Genomic DNA, 12801 nt, shown 5'->3' with positions numbered 1-12801 from the left:
GAAGGCATTGAGATCTAGACTTGGTTTTCTAGTCTCTGGGTCCTGAGATCTCATTTTACCATTTCAATTTTCTGTTCTTGCTTTATTTGTTTATTTTGCTTGTCTGTTTGAATTCAATTAAATCCCAATTCCCATTTACTCTTCTGTTTGATGCAAATTAATTTCTCTTGTTTAATTCCTGCAAATCCAAGTCCCAATCCCCTTTACATTTCAATCCATTTACATTTCTTGTCATTTAAGATTCTTGCAATTTACATTTCTTGCTCTTTAAGTTTCTGCCATTTAATTTCTTGTTCTTTAAGATTCAGCAATTTATTTCTTGCTCTCTTTACTTTCAATGCAATTTAAATTCTGCAAATCACCAATCAATCAACCAATTCTTGATTCGCTTGACTAAATCAACCACTAAACTAAAATTGCTCAATCCTTCAATCCCTGTGGAATCGACCTCACTCCCGTGAGTTTTTATTACTTGATGCGACCCGGTGAGTTTTGTGTCGGATCGTTTTCCGCACGTCAAGTTTTTGGCGCCGTTGCCGGGGATTGATTAGATTGACAATGATTAAGTGAGGTGGTGGTTTAGATCAAGCACTTTTTCTTTATTTTTGACTAACCCACTAACTGTTTGAATTTTTGCCTAAACTAACATTAACTTTGCTCTCTCAGTAGAGTACATTGCTTTTCTGGTTCTGTGTCCGTTTCTTGTTGTTCTGTACAACAAGAGCAATTTTCTTCTGATTTTCTCTCAAAGCCTATTAACTGTTTGACACATTGTGTCAACTAATCCTCTGACTACATTCTGGCATGAGAATATCCAATTTTCATTTGGATTGTTTGTGATTGTGCAGATCATGGAGGAAAGGAATCCTACAGCAAGAGGAGAAAAACTGAGGCATTATGATTTTCAACCTCCATAATCAAAGAGCAAGATGTCAAGCTAGTGACAATAAAAGAGCGCTTGTTGGGAGGCAACCCAACTGGGGTAACTTTCTTTTTATATCTATTTCAATAAAAAGGTTAATTAGTTTTATCTATATTGCAAGAAGCTAAGTTTGGTGTTGTACACCAAAACAATCTAAGGGAGAATGAAGGATTCTAAGTTTGGTGTTCCACCAAAATTCCATCATACAATATATTCTCACCTTCTGCATAATGCTAGCTTCAAGCATTTAGACAAACTAATTAACTATTCTGCTATTTTCAGTTTTATTGCTTTTGAAAAAAAAAAAAAAAGAAAGAAAAAAAAGAATTTCACACATGGTTAATGAAAACCTTTGGCAAGGTACTAAGTTTGGTGTTCCCACACCAAAGTAAGTTCAAAAAGCCCACAAATAAATCATGCAGACTAACCACTGTTTCTAAGTGCTTGGGGAACAAGCAACTTCCAATATCACTGCAGAATATCATACAAACTTTTGGAGATTTTTAGCATCATCAACCAAAGAGGTGAAAGATGAACATGAAAGTCAGCATTGATGATGATGAAAGAAGGAAAGCAAGTGAACTCCAACAGTTGTATTGTTGAGTGATTGTTTTACATCAATATTGCTGTAATTGAAGTTGGATTGTATCCTTATTTGTTCTGCATGTTTGCATAGTATAGTTTTCTTTATATACCCCTGCCTGCCTACATAGCATAGTCTTTCGTTATAATTCAATAAGCAAGATGCTTGATTATTCACAACATTCTTATCTTCAAAACTTGTTTGCACTCAATTTTCAAGAATGCATCACATGAAAGTTCTTTGAAAAGAAGGATTGAGGAATTTAACAATTTTGAGGTAAGCAAAAGATTAGGAGAAGTGGCGGTTCTAGTTGTATGATTATGTATTGAGGTTGCATGCTTGTGAAAACTTGCATGGGAGCTCATAGGCAGGATATGAAGTTCAAAGAAGTATTGTGGAGTTTCTCAAAAATCAATTGATCCAAGAAGCAGCAACCAAAACAAAAGAAAAGAAAAAAATACAAAAACAAAAAGAACATGGCCCAAGGCTCTGAGCATCAATTACTAGGCAGAAAAAGAAAAAGAAACAAAACTCAAAGAGTTGCTATCCTAGTAAATGCTTGTGGTTGAAGTGTGTCAAGGAAAGAGGCTTGAGCAAGTAAATCCTTAGGGGTGCTTTAACACCTAATACCTTAAAACCAACTGGTTTAGGAGTATTGATTGAAAACTTATCTAAAGAGCCGCCTTGAGATATGACACTTAGAGTCGAGGTCAAAGCACAGAAACTATAAGCTGCTTCAAGGTGATTACATATAAAGAGATCTCTACCATACCATTTGGATGAAAATCCTAAGACCTACGACTCCCAATATGTAAGGACTAGTGAGCACTGAAACCCTTGCTTGAGCATACAATTTAGAGTTCACCCCACTGTTACTTAATCACTTCTCTCACTGCACTTTACAAGTGTTCCTCAATCCGTCTTAATTGAAAGAACCTCTGAGCATAATTCATTTCTTGCTTGGGGACAAGCAAGCTTTAAGTTTGGTGTTGTGATGACAAGTCATCTTAGCCTAGTTTCACTAGTCTTTTTCTTTTGTTTTCACTTGAATTATGCACTTTCTTGAGCCATAAGCAAGCCAATTGGATAGAATTTCATGCTTCTTTTGATTTAATCAACCATATGTGAATTAATGCAAATTCATGAGGTTTTATGCTATAATTGTTGCATATTATGATAGATTAAATATCTCATGATTTTAAGCATAGCTTTGATGTGTTTGGTTGATTAATGATAGGTGAAGAAAGCTTGGAGAAAAGTGGAAGTAAGAAGGAATGGCTAGAAGCAAAGAGGAGACAATGAAACAAGTGAAATTGAACCAGGAAACATAAAGTTGGAGTTGAAGTTAGCCCTCAAACTTTGGCACAAACTTTTGGATGAAAAGTTAGCCTCAAAGTTAGCCCCCTAACTTAAAGGCTAACGTGGGAAGTTGAAATTCCTCCCAGGGGCTACTCAAGTTTGCGCCAACGTTAGCCCCCTAACTTGGAGGCTAACGTTGGCATGACAATTCTTCCCAGGGACATCCCACATTTGCGCCAACGTTAGCCCCCTAACTTGGAGGCTAACGTTGGCGCCATTTGTGCATAAGGAAGGGCCAACGTTGGCGCTCAAGTTAGACCCCTAACTTTGGCACCAACGTTGGCATCAGTAACTTGGGCTCTCTGATATGAAAAGTTAGCCTCAAAGTTAGACCCCTAACTTTGACTCAAACTTTTACTCCAACTTCTATAAAAATTCAATCCGGTTCAATTGGTTCACTTGGGTTCCTCTCCAAACTTCAAGAGCAATTAACCAAGGCCTCTTTCAACCCAATTCCACCAAGAGCAAAGGCCCAACTCAAGGCTTGAAGATCATTTGAAGAAAGTGTATAAATAGGCTAGAATTCAAGTTATTTAGAGGCTTCCCTTTTTAGTTTTTAGAAAGCTTTCTTTTCGGTTTAGGGAGCTGGAGTGATCTTGAATTTCTTAGTTTAATTGCTTTCAATTTCAATTACACTTGTCTTGGATCTTGGGTTGAAGAATTGAAGAAATTCTGTTTCAATCTCACCTTGGATCTTGTTTATTTTTCACTGCTATTGAATTTCCATTTCGGTTACTTGCTTCTCATCTACTACCTTTGCAATTTACAATTCTCTTGCTATTGTTTTTGTTGGATCTAGGAAGGCATTGAGATCTAGACTTGGTTTTCTAGTCTCTGGGTCCTGAGATCTCATTTTACCATTTCAATTTTCTGTTCTTGCTTTATTTGTTTATTTTGCTTGTCTGTTTGAATTCAATTAAATCCCAATTCCCATTTACTCTTCTGTTTGATGCAAATTAATTTCTCTTGTTTAATTCCTGCAAATCCAAGTCCCAATCCCCTTTACATTTCAATCCATTTACATTTCTTGTCATTTAAGATTCTTGCAATTTACATTTCTTGTCATTTAAGATTCTTGCAATTTACATTTCTTGCTCTTTAAGTTTCTGCCATTTAATTTCTTGTTCTTTAAGATTCAGCAATTTATTTCTTGCTCTCTTTACTTTCAATGCAATTTAAATTCTGCAAATCACCAATCAATCAACCAATTCTTGATTCGCTTGACTAAATCAACCACTAAACTAAAATTGCTCAATCCTTCAATCCCTGTGGAATCGACCTCACTCCCGTGAGTTTTTATTACTTGATGCGACCCGGTGCACTTGCCGGTTAGATTGGTGTTATTTTGGGAGAGATTCTTGTCTCCACCAAAATATAAGCTCATCAGCATTCAGCTTCATGATGGCTCCTAGATATTGAGCAACTTGCTCTTCAGTTATATCTTCATCCTCTTCAGAGGAAGAATAGTTCTCAGAGCTCATGAATTGTAAAAAGAGGTTCAATGGAATCTCTATGGTCTCTATATGAGCCTCAGATTCCTTAGGTTCCTCAGTTTGGAACTCCTTTTTGTTCAGAGGACGTCCCAGGAGGTCTTCCTCACTGGGATTCACATCCTTCTCCTCCTTTATGCATTCGACCATATTGATTATATCAATGGCCTTGCACTCTCTTTTCGGATTCTCTTCTGTATTGCTTGGGAGAGTACTAGAAGGGGTTTCAGTGATTTTTTCACTCAGCTGACCCACTTGTGCCTCCAAATTTCTAATGGATGACCTTGTTTTATTCATGAAAGTTAAAGTGGCCTTAGATAGATCAGAGACTATATTTGCTAAGCTTGAGGGGCACTACTCAGCATTCTCTGTCTGTTGCTGAGAAGATGATGGAAAAGGCTTGCTATTGCTAAACATGTTTCTTCCACCATTATTATAGCCTTGTTGGGGCTTTTGTTGATCCTTCCATGAGAAATTTGGATGATTTCTCCATGAGAAATTATAGGTGTTTCCATAGGGTTCACCCATGTAATTCACCTCTACCATTGCAGGGTTCTCAGGATCATAAGCTTCTTTTGCAGAAGATGCCTCTTTAGTACTGTTGGATGTGTTTTGCCATCCATTCAGACTCTGAGAAATCATGTTGACTTGCTGAGTCAACATTTTATTCTGAGCCAATATGGCATTTAGAGCATCAATTTCAAGAACTCCCTTCCTCTAAAGTGTCCCATTACTCATAGGATTTCTCTCAGAGGTGTACATGAATTGGTTATTTGTAACCATGTTAATGAGTTCTTGAGCTTCTGCAGGCATTTTCTTTAGGTGAATGGATCCACCTGCCGAATGGTCCAGTGACATCTTAGAAAGCTCAGATAGACCATCATAGAATATATCTAAAATAGTCCACTCAGAAACCATGCCATAAGGACACTTTTTGGTCAACTGCTTGTATCTTTCCCAAGCTTCATAGAGGGATTCACCATCTTTTTGCTTGAAGGTCTGAACATCCACTCTAAGCTTGCTCAGCTTTTGAGGAGGAAAGAACTTGGCCAAGAAGGCTATGACCAGCTTATCCCAAGAGTCCAGGCTATCTTTAGGATGTGAGTCCAACCATGTTGTAGCTTTGTCTCTTACAGTAAAGGGGAAAAGCATGAGCCTGTAGACTTCAGGATCTACTCCATTAGTCTTAATAGTATCACAGATCTGCAAGAACTCAGTTAAAAACTGATAGGGATCTTCTGATGGAAGTCCATGAAACTTGCAGTTCTGTTGCATTAGAGCAACTAGTTGAGGTTTCAGCTCAAAATTGTTTGCTCCAATGGCAGAGATTGAGATGCTTCTTCCATAAAAGTTGGAAGTAGGTGTAGTATAATCACCAAGCATCCTCCTTGCGCCTCCACCATTGTCATTGGGTTTGGCCATGTCTCTTTCTTTTTCGAGATTCTCTGTAAGGTTTTCTCTGGATTGTTGTGCTTTAGCTTCTCTTAGCTTCTTCTTCAAAGTCCTTTCAGGTTCAGGATCTTTTACAACAAGAATGTCCTTGTCCTTGCTCCTGCTCATATGAAAAAGAAGAGAACAGAAAAGAAGAAGAATCCTCTATGTCACAGTATAGAGATTCCTTTATGTGAGTAGAAGAAGAAAAGAATAGAAGAAGGAGAAGAGAAGAATTCGAACACAGAGGAGAAGAGAGGGTTCAAATTTTAAGATAAAGAGAAGTGTTAGTAAATGAATAAATAAATAGAAAGAGATGAGAGGGAAAATAGTTAGTGATTTTTGAAACAATTAGTTAATTAAAAATTTTGAAAAAGGGGAAGGAATTTTCGAAAATTAGAGAGAGAAAAGTAGTTAGGTAGTTTTGAAAAAGATAAGAAAGAGTAAAACAAACAAAAAGTCAATTAGTTAGTTGAAAAAGATTTAAAAAACCTATTTTGAAAAAGATAAGAAGTAGAAAAGATTTTGAAATTGATTTTGAAAAAGATATGATTTGAAAAAGATATTTTGAAAAGATATGATTAAAAAAGATATTTTAAAAAAAAGATTTGAAAAGGAGATTAAAAAGATTTGATTTTTAAAATTAAAATTGATTACTTGACTAACAAGAAACTAAAAGATATGAGATAAAGATACGAAAAAGATTTTAAAATCAAATAAGAAAAATTTCAAAAAATAATAAGAAAAATAAAAAAGATTTGATTTTTGAAAAAGATTTTGAAAAGATAAGATTTTTAAAATTGAAATCTTGACTTGATTAACAAGAAACAACTTATTTTAAAAATTTTTGACTAAGTCAACCCAAAGATTTCGAATTTTATGAGAGAAATAAGGAAAAAATATTTTTTATTTTTGAATTTTTAATGATGAGAGAGAAAAACACAAATATGACCCAAAACATAAAAATTTTGGATCAAAACCAATGATGCATGCAAGAACACTATGAATGTCAAGATGAACACTAAGAACACTTTGAAGATCAAGATGAACATCAAGACTTATTTTTGAAAAATTTTCAAGAAAAGAAAAACATGCAAGACACTATGAATGCAAAAATGCATATGAAAAACAACAAAAAACACAAAACAAGAAAATTTAAAGATCAAACAAGAAGACTTACCAAGAACAACTTGAAGATCATGAAGAACACCATGCATGAATTTTTCGAAAAAAATGCAAAAATTTTAAAAACATGCAATTGACATCAAACTTAAAAATTGACACTAGACTCAAACAAGAAACACAAAATATTTTTTGTTTTTATGATTTTATTAATTTTTTTTGGATTTTTCAAAAATTATTTTTTTGAAAAACGAAAACAAAGAAAAAAATTTTGAAAGATTTTTGAAAACTGAAAAGAAAATTACCTAATCTGAGTAACAAGATGAACCGTCAGTTGTCCAAACTCGAACAATCCCCGGCAACGGCGCCAAAAACTTAGTGCACGAAATTGTGATCATCAACAATAGCGCCAATAGACTTGGAGCTCTCAAACATGAATCACACTTTGTCACAACTTCGCACAACTAACCAGTAAGTGCACTGGGTCATCCAAGTAATACCTTACGTGAGTAAGGGTCGATCCCACGGAGATTGTTGGTATGAAGCAAGCTATGGGCATCTTGTAAATCTCAGTTTGGCAGATTCAAATGGTTATAATGGTTTTCGAATATAAGAATAAATAAAGCATAAAAATAAAGATAGAGATACTTATGTAATTCATTGGTGGGAATTTCAGAAAAGTGCATGAAGATGTTGTGTTCCTTCTGAATCTCTGATTTCCTACTGCTTCATCCAGTCATTCTTACTCCTTTCTATGGCAAGCTGTATGTAGGGCGTCACCGTTGTCAATGGCTACTTCCCATCCTCTCAGTGAAAATGGTCCAAATGCTCTGTCACAGCACGGCTAATCATCTGTCGGTTCTCGATCATGTCGGAATAGAATGTAGTGATTCTTTTGCGTCTGTCACTACGCCCAACACTCGCGAGTTTGAAGCTCGTCACAGTCATTCAATCCCTGAATCCTACTCGGAATACCACAGACAAGGTTTAGACTTTTCGGATTCTCAAGAATGCTGCAAATGAATTCTAGCTTATACCACGAAGACTCTGATTAAGGAATCCAAGAGATACTTATTCAATCGAAAGTAGAACGGAGGTGGTTGTCAGGTATGTGCTCATAGGTTGAGAATGGTGATGAGTGTCATGGATCATCACATTCATCAGGTTGAAGTGCGAATGAATATCTTAGAATAAGAATAAGCATGAATAACAGTAGTAATTGCATTAATACTCGAGGTACAGCAGAGCTCCAAACCTTAATCTATGGTGTGTAGAAACTCCACCGTTGAAAATACATAAGTAATAAAGGTCCAGGCATGGCCGAATGGCCAGCTTCCATACATGATCAAGAGATTAACCAAAGACTAATTCCAAGATTAATTACCAGATGAAAATACAATAGTAAAAAGTCCCATTTATACTAGACTAGCTACTAATGTTTACAGAAATAAGTCTAAGTGTAGAAATCCACTTTCAGGGCCCACATTGGTGTGTGCTTGGGCTGAGCTTGAGCTTTACACGTACAGAGGCTTCTCTTGGGGTTAAACGCCAAGTTGTAACGTGTATTTGGCGTTTAACTCTGGTTTGTGATGTGTTTCTGGCGTTTTACTCTAGAATGCAACATGGAACTGATGTTGAACGCCAGTTTTCGTCATCTTAACCCAAATAAAGTGTGGACTATTATATATTGATGGAAATCCCTAGATGTCTACTTTCCAACGCTTTTGAGAGCGCACCATTTGGAGTTTTGTAGCTCCAGAAAATTCATTTCGAGTACAGGGAGGTCAGAATCCAACAGCATCATCAGTCCTTTTTCAGCCTAAATCAGATTTTTGTTCAGGTCCCTGAATTTCAGCCAGAAAATACCTGAAATCACAAAAAAATACACAAACTCATAGTAAAGTCTAGAAATGTGAACTTTGCATAAAAACTAATAAAAATATCCCTAAAAGTAGCTAGATCCTACTAAAAACTACCTAAAAACAATGCCAAAAAGCGTATAAATTATCCGCTCATCAGCCACCAACGTTGCTTGCTCCTTCCTTGGCAACGTTCATAGCAACGTTGGTGAGCCAACTTTGGCCACCAACGTTGTCTTCTCTATTTTTTCTTTGCCCTTCTCTTGCTTCTCCTTACCTATTATCAACCAAACAAATGCCTCAAAGCCTTGCCATAATCACAAGATAATGTACTATTCATTGCATCAAGTAATTCTTGCCTAAATCTCATGAAAATGCTTGTAATTAACAATGTTTGATTGAATCAAGGCATGCATATATTATTCATCCAAATACTTGCTTATTTCCTAAGAAATGCATGAAAACCAAGTAAAAACTAATGAAAAAGGCTTATGAAACTAGTATAAGATGCCTAGGCATCACAAAGCACTCGAGCTGATATCAGAATGAAATACAAAAAAATTACAACTTAAAGAGGATGAAGAAGTTATTGTCTATAGCTCGATTGATAAGGAGAGAGTGCATCTCAAGTTCAACCTAGAAGAACTCTTGGAGCCCTATCTATGAAGACTTGGAGTGCCATGTTTCTTTGTATTTTGTTTTCACTCACTTATCCTTTATTATCTTTATGTTATCGACACTTTGTTCTTTATTTCAAATATTTTCCTCCAAACATCGATATTGTTTTAGATATTTTTCATATTGATATTGTTTTAGATATTTTCTATTGATCGATTTAACTTCAATACCGGTATCAATATGTTTGATTTTACAAGCATTTCTTGAATACAACTGAATTACTTCATAGGTCCCTCCCAATTGGGGGACCACTATCCATAAACCTTTGATTTTTTTTCTAATGGAAGAATTATTTTTAAAACAAATTTGCCAATATGAAAAACTTTTTCTTTTACACGTCGATTATAAACATGAGTCATACTCTCCTTTTGACGAACGATATTATCAAGTGCAAGTATACGCTCACCATCTAAATTATTTAATTCATCGAATATAGCATTCCAATAATTTTCAATTGGCAAATCTTCTTGTTTCATCACTCGCATAGTATTAAGATTAATTTTTAAAGGCAACACGACATCATGGCCATAAACTAATTTACAAGAAAACGTATTCGTCAATATTCTCAGAGAATTTCGATAAGCCTACAAAACTTGACTTAATGTCTTGTGCCAAGCACATGGTTTTTTTCCAATTTGTTTTTTGATTAAATTAATCAAAATTTTATTTACAGCCTCAACTTGACTATTTGCTTGTGCGTAATATGGGGTTGAAGTTATCAATTTTTTTATTCCTCAATACCGCAAAATTACTTATGCGTCGACCAGTAAACATGGTACATTGATCAGTACTTAAAGTTTAAGGAATTTCAAAACAATGGATTATATTTTCCTCAATAAAATCAATAATTTTATTCAAACTGACTTCTATTAAAGGAATACCTTCTACCCACTTAGTAAAATAGTATATTGCTACCAAAATAAACTTATGATTTTTCGATGATGGGGATGAATCATACCAATCAAGCCTAAAGCCCATCTTTTAAATGGCCAATGTTTAATGATCGAATGCAACTCGGAGGCAGGTATTTGTTGTATTACACCGTGCTTTTGATATTCTTGACATCCCTTTGCATATTGGATGCAATCTTTGATCATGGTCAGCCAAAACACACGATTACGTCATAATACCCATTTCATTCTTTAACTGCTTGATGTGCTCCACAAATACCTTCATGAACTTCTCCAAGATCAACTGCTGCTCCAGACTTGCCTAAATATCTCATGAGGCTTCCTTCGATACCTTTTTTATATAATTCATCTCCCACCATTAAAAAATTCATCGCCCTTATCATTAATGATCCCAAATTCTTTGATAGGTACAAGAATATGTTGCACCTTTGCCAAATTCTCTAAAGTTCTAAGAGAAATTTTGTATTTTGAAGTAGTCTGAGCTAATTTATTTGCCACACTACAAGAAAATAAGCTTTCTGCCACGCTTTAAAAGCGTACCGAAAAGTGCAAAAAAGCGTACCGATAGCTTTTCGCCACGCTTTTTGAGCTATCGGCACGCTTTTAAAAGGGTCACATCTGCCAGCGTGCCGATTGCTCTATCGCCACGCTTTTTTGGATCTATCGGCACGCTTTTTTTGTTGGCACGCTTTCATTTATTGCCACGCTTAAAAGCGTGGCTATAGGTCTTAATCTATAGGTACGCTTTTAAAGCGTACCTAAAAGTGTACATATCGCCACGCTTTTAAAACGTCCCAAAATGTATGTTTGGGTACTCTTTAAAAGTTGCCGATAGGGGCATATATGGGCACACTTTTAAACGTGCCGATAGGATAAACATATGGCTATGCTCTAAAAGCGTGGCTATTTATAACTACGAAATATATGGCTACGCTTAGAAAACGTGCCGATAGATTAGGATATGGGAACGCTTTTAAAGCGTGCCGGTTGCCATGTTATGGCCACGCTTATTACGCTTAGAAAACGTGCCGATAGATTAGGATATGGGCAACGCTTTTAAAGCGTGCCGGTTGCCATGTTATGGCCACGCTTATTAAGCGTGCTTGTTGATCCCACAGTTATGATATACCCCCTTTTTAAGCGTACCATAAGTTTGGTCAGAATTTTTTTTTCATTAATCTTCCTAATATTTCGTGCAAAATGCATATATAATTTTTAAAGTTATAGATCCAACTAAAATTTATATATTTGAACTTAATCCAAGAAAATAAACTTTTCCATTAAAAAAGACATACATATAAATTGTCACCACAAAAGTAGGCTTTGATGACAAAGTACCAAAAGTGTAAATCATAACAAGTAAATAAGAAATTACAATTCCAACAGTGTCACATATCTACTTTTTTATATATTTAGTTACAAAATATCAAATTTCATGAGTAGTGTGATCATCCATTATGAGCTCCATTGTTTTTATCACTGCCCTGTAGAATTTTAAATAATCTGTGTTAGTACATGTTATAAAAGCAACTTCATTAAGTCCAACAAATCCAATTCCAAATCCAAATTGATTAAACATGAAAATGGCAAGGCAACTTTAATTTTGTCCCACAACATTGCATACTCAACACAAAAGAAATAGTCCAAGACAAGTGGCAGTACCCTAAACCCTAAACCCTAAACCCTAGCAGTCAACTAGCACTGCAGAAACTAAATTCGTACCCTAGCACAACAGCAGTACCACAGCAGAAGCAAACCCAAGACAGGTGGCAGCAGCAACAGCAGCGAAAACACAACTATTAAAAGCCTGTATTAAAAAAATAGACTTAAATCAACACTAATAAGCAACTAGCACTGCAGAACTAAATTCGTACCCTAGCAGCAACAGCCGTACCACAGCAGAAGCAAACCAGACAGGTGGCAGCAGCAACCGCACGAAAACACAACTATTAAAAGCTGTATTAAAAAAATAGACTTAAATCAACACTAATAATTCAGTAGCATCCAAGCAAACCAAGATTCAGTTCAAGCAAACACTTTTCAATTTTACTGTTGTATATATTGATTAGTATGACATGGCAAACAAAGATAGAAAAAAGTAAATACTAGTTTTGTGTAATGATATGCAGGTTCTGTTTTTAAGAGTAAAAATTTGATAGTAAAAATCTTAATTAAACCTCTAATTCATAAACATTTATTTTTAAGTGTGTCACTTGATTAATGAGTTTTCTTATTCAAAAAAAGAAAAAAATATATATTAAAGATGAAAGTTTTAGAGTTAACAATCAGATGTGTGTATTAGAGAGACACTAAACTCAAATTACCACTAAATCCAAGTACTTTAATCATTCGTGGGAATTAGTACCTCTTGAGGCAAAAAAAAGATTGTGAATATGATTTTTAACAACTTAATTACACTAGGACAGCCAAATCATGAAAGGGAACC

General features: G+C 35.3%; 1 non-coding gene across 1 annotated transcript; it reads left to right on the top strand.

Moving 5' to 3' along the window:
* Nucleotides 1–5270: 5270 nt before the first annotated feature.
* Nucleotides 5271–5374, top strand: LOC130971249 (small nucleolar RNA R71). Its single transcript, XR_009082479.1, has one exon. It is a non-coding gene; the product is annotated as a small nucleolar RNA R71 (small nucleolar RNA).
* The last annotated feature ends 7427 nt before the right edge of the window (nt 5375–12801 follow it).

This window comes from Arachis stenosperma, chromosome 3 (genome assembly GCF_014773155.1).
Source record: "Arachis stenosperma cultivar V10309 chromosome 3, arast.V10309.gnm1.PFL2, whole genome shotgun sequence".
Taxonomy (NCBI): domain Eukaryota; kingdom Viridiplantae; phylum Streptophyta; class Magnoliopsida; order Fabales; family Fabaceae; genus Arachis; species Arachis stenosperma.
This window is presented reverse-complemented; position numbering and strand designations above follow the sequence as displayed.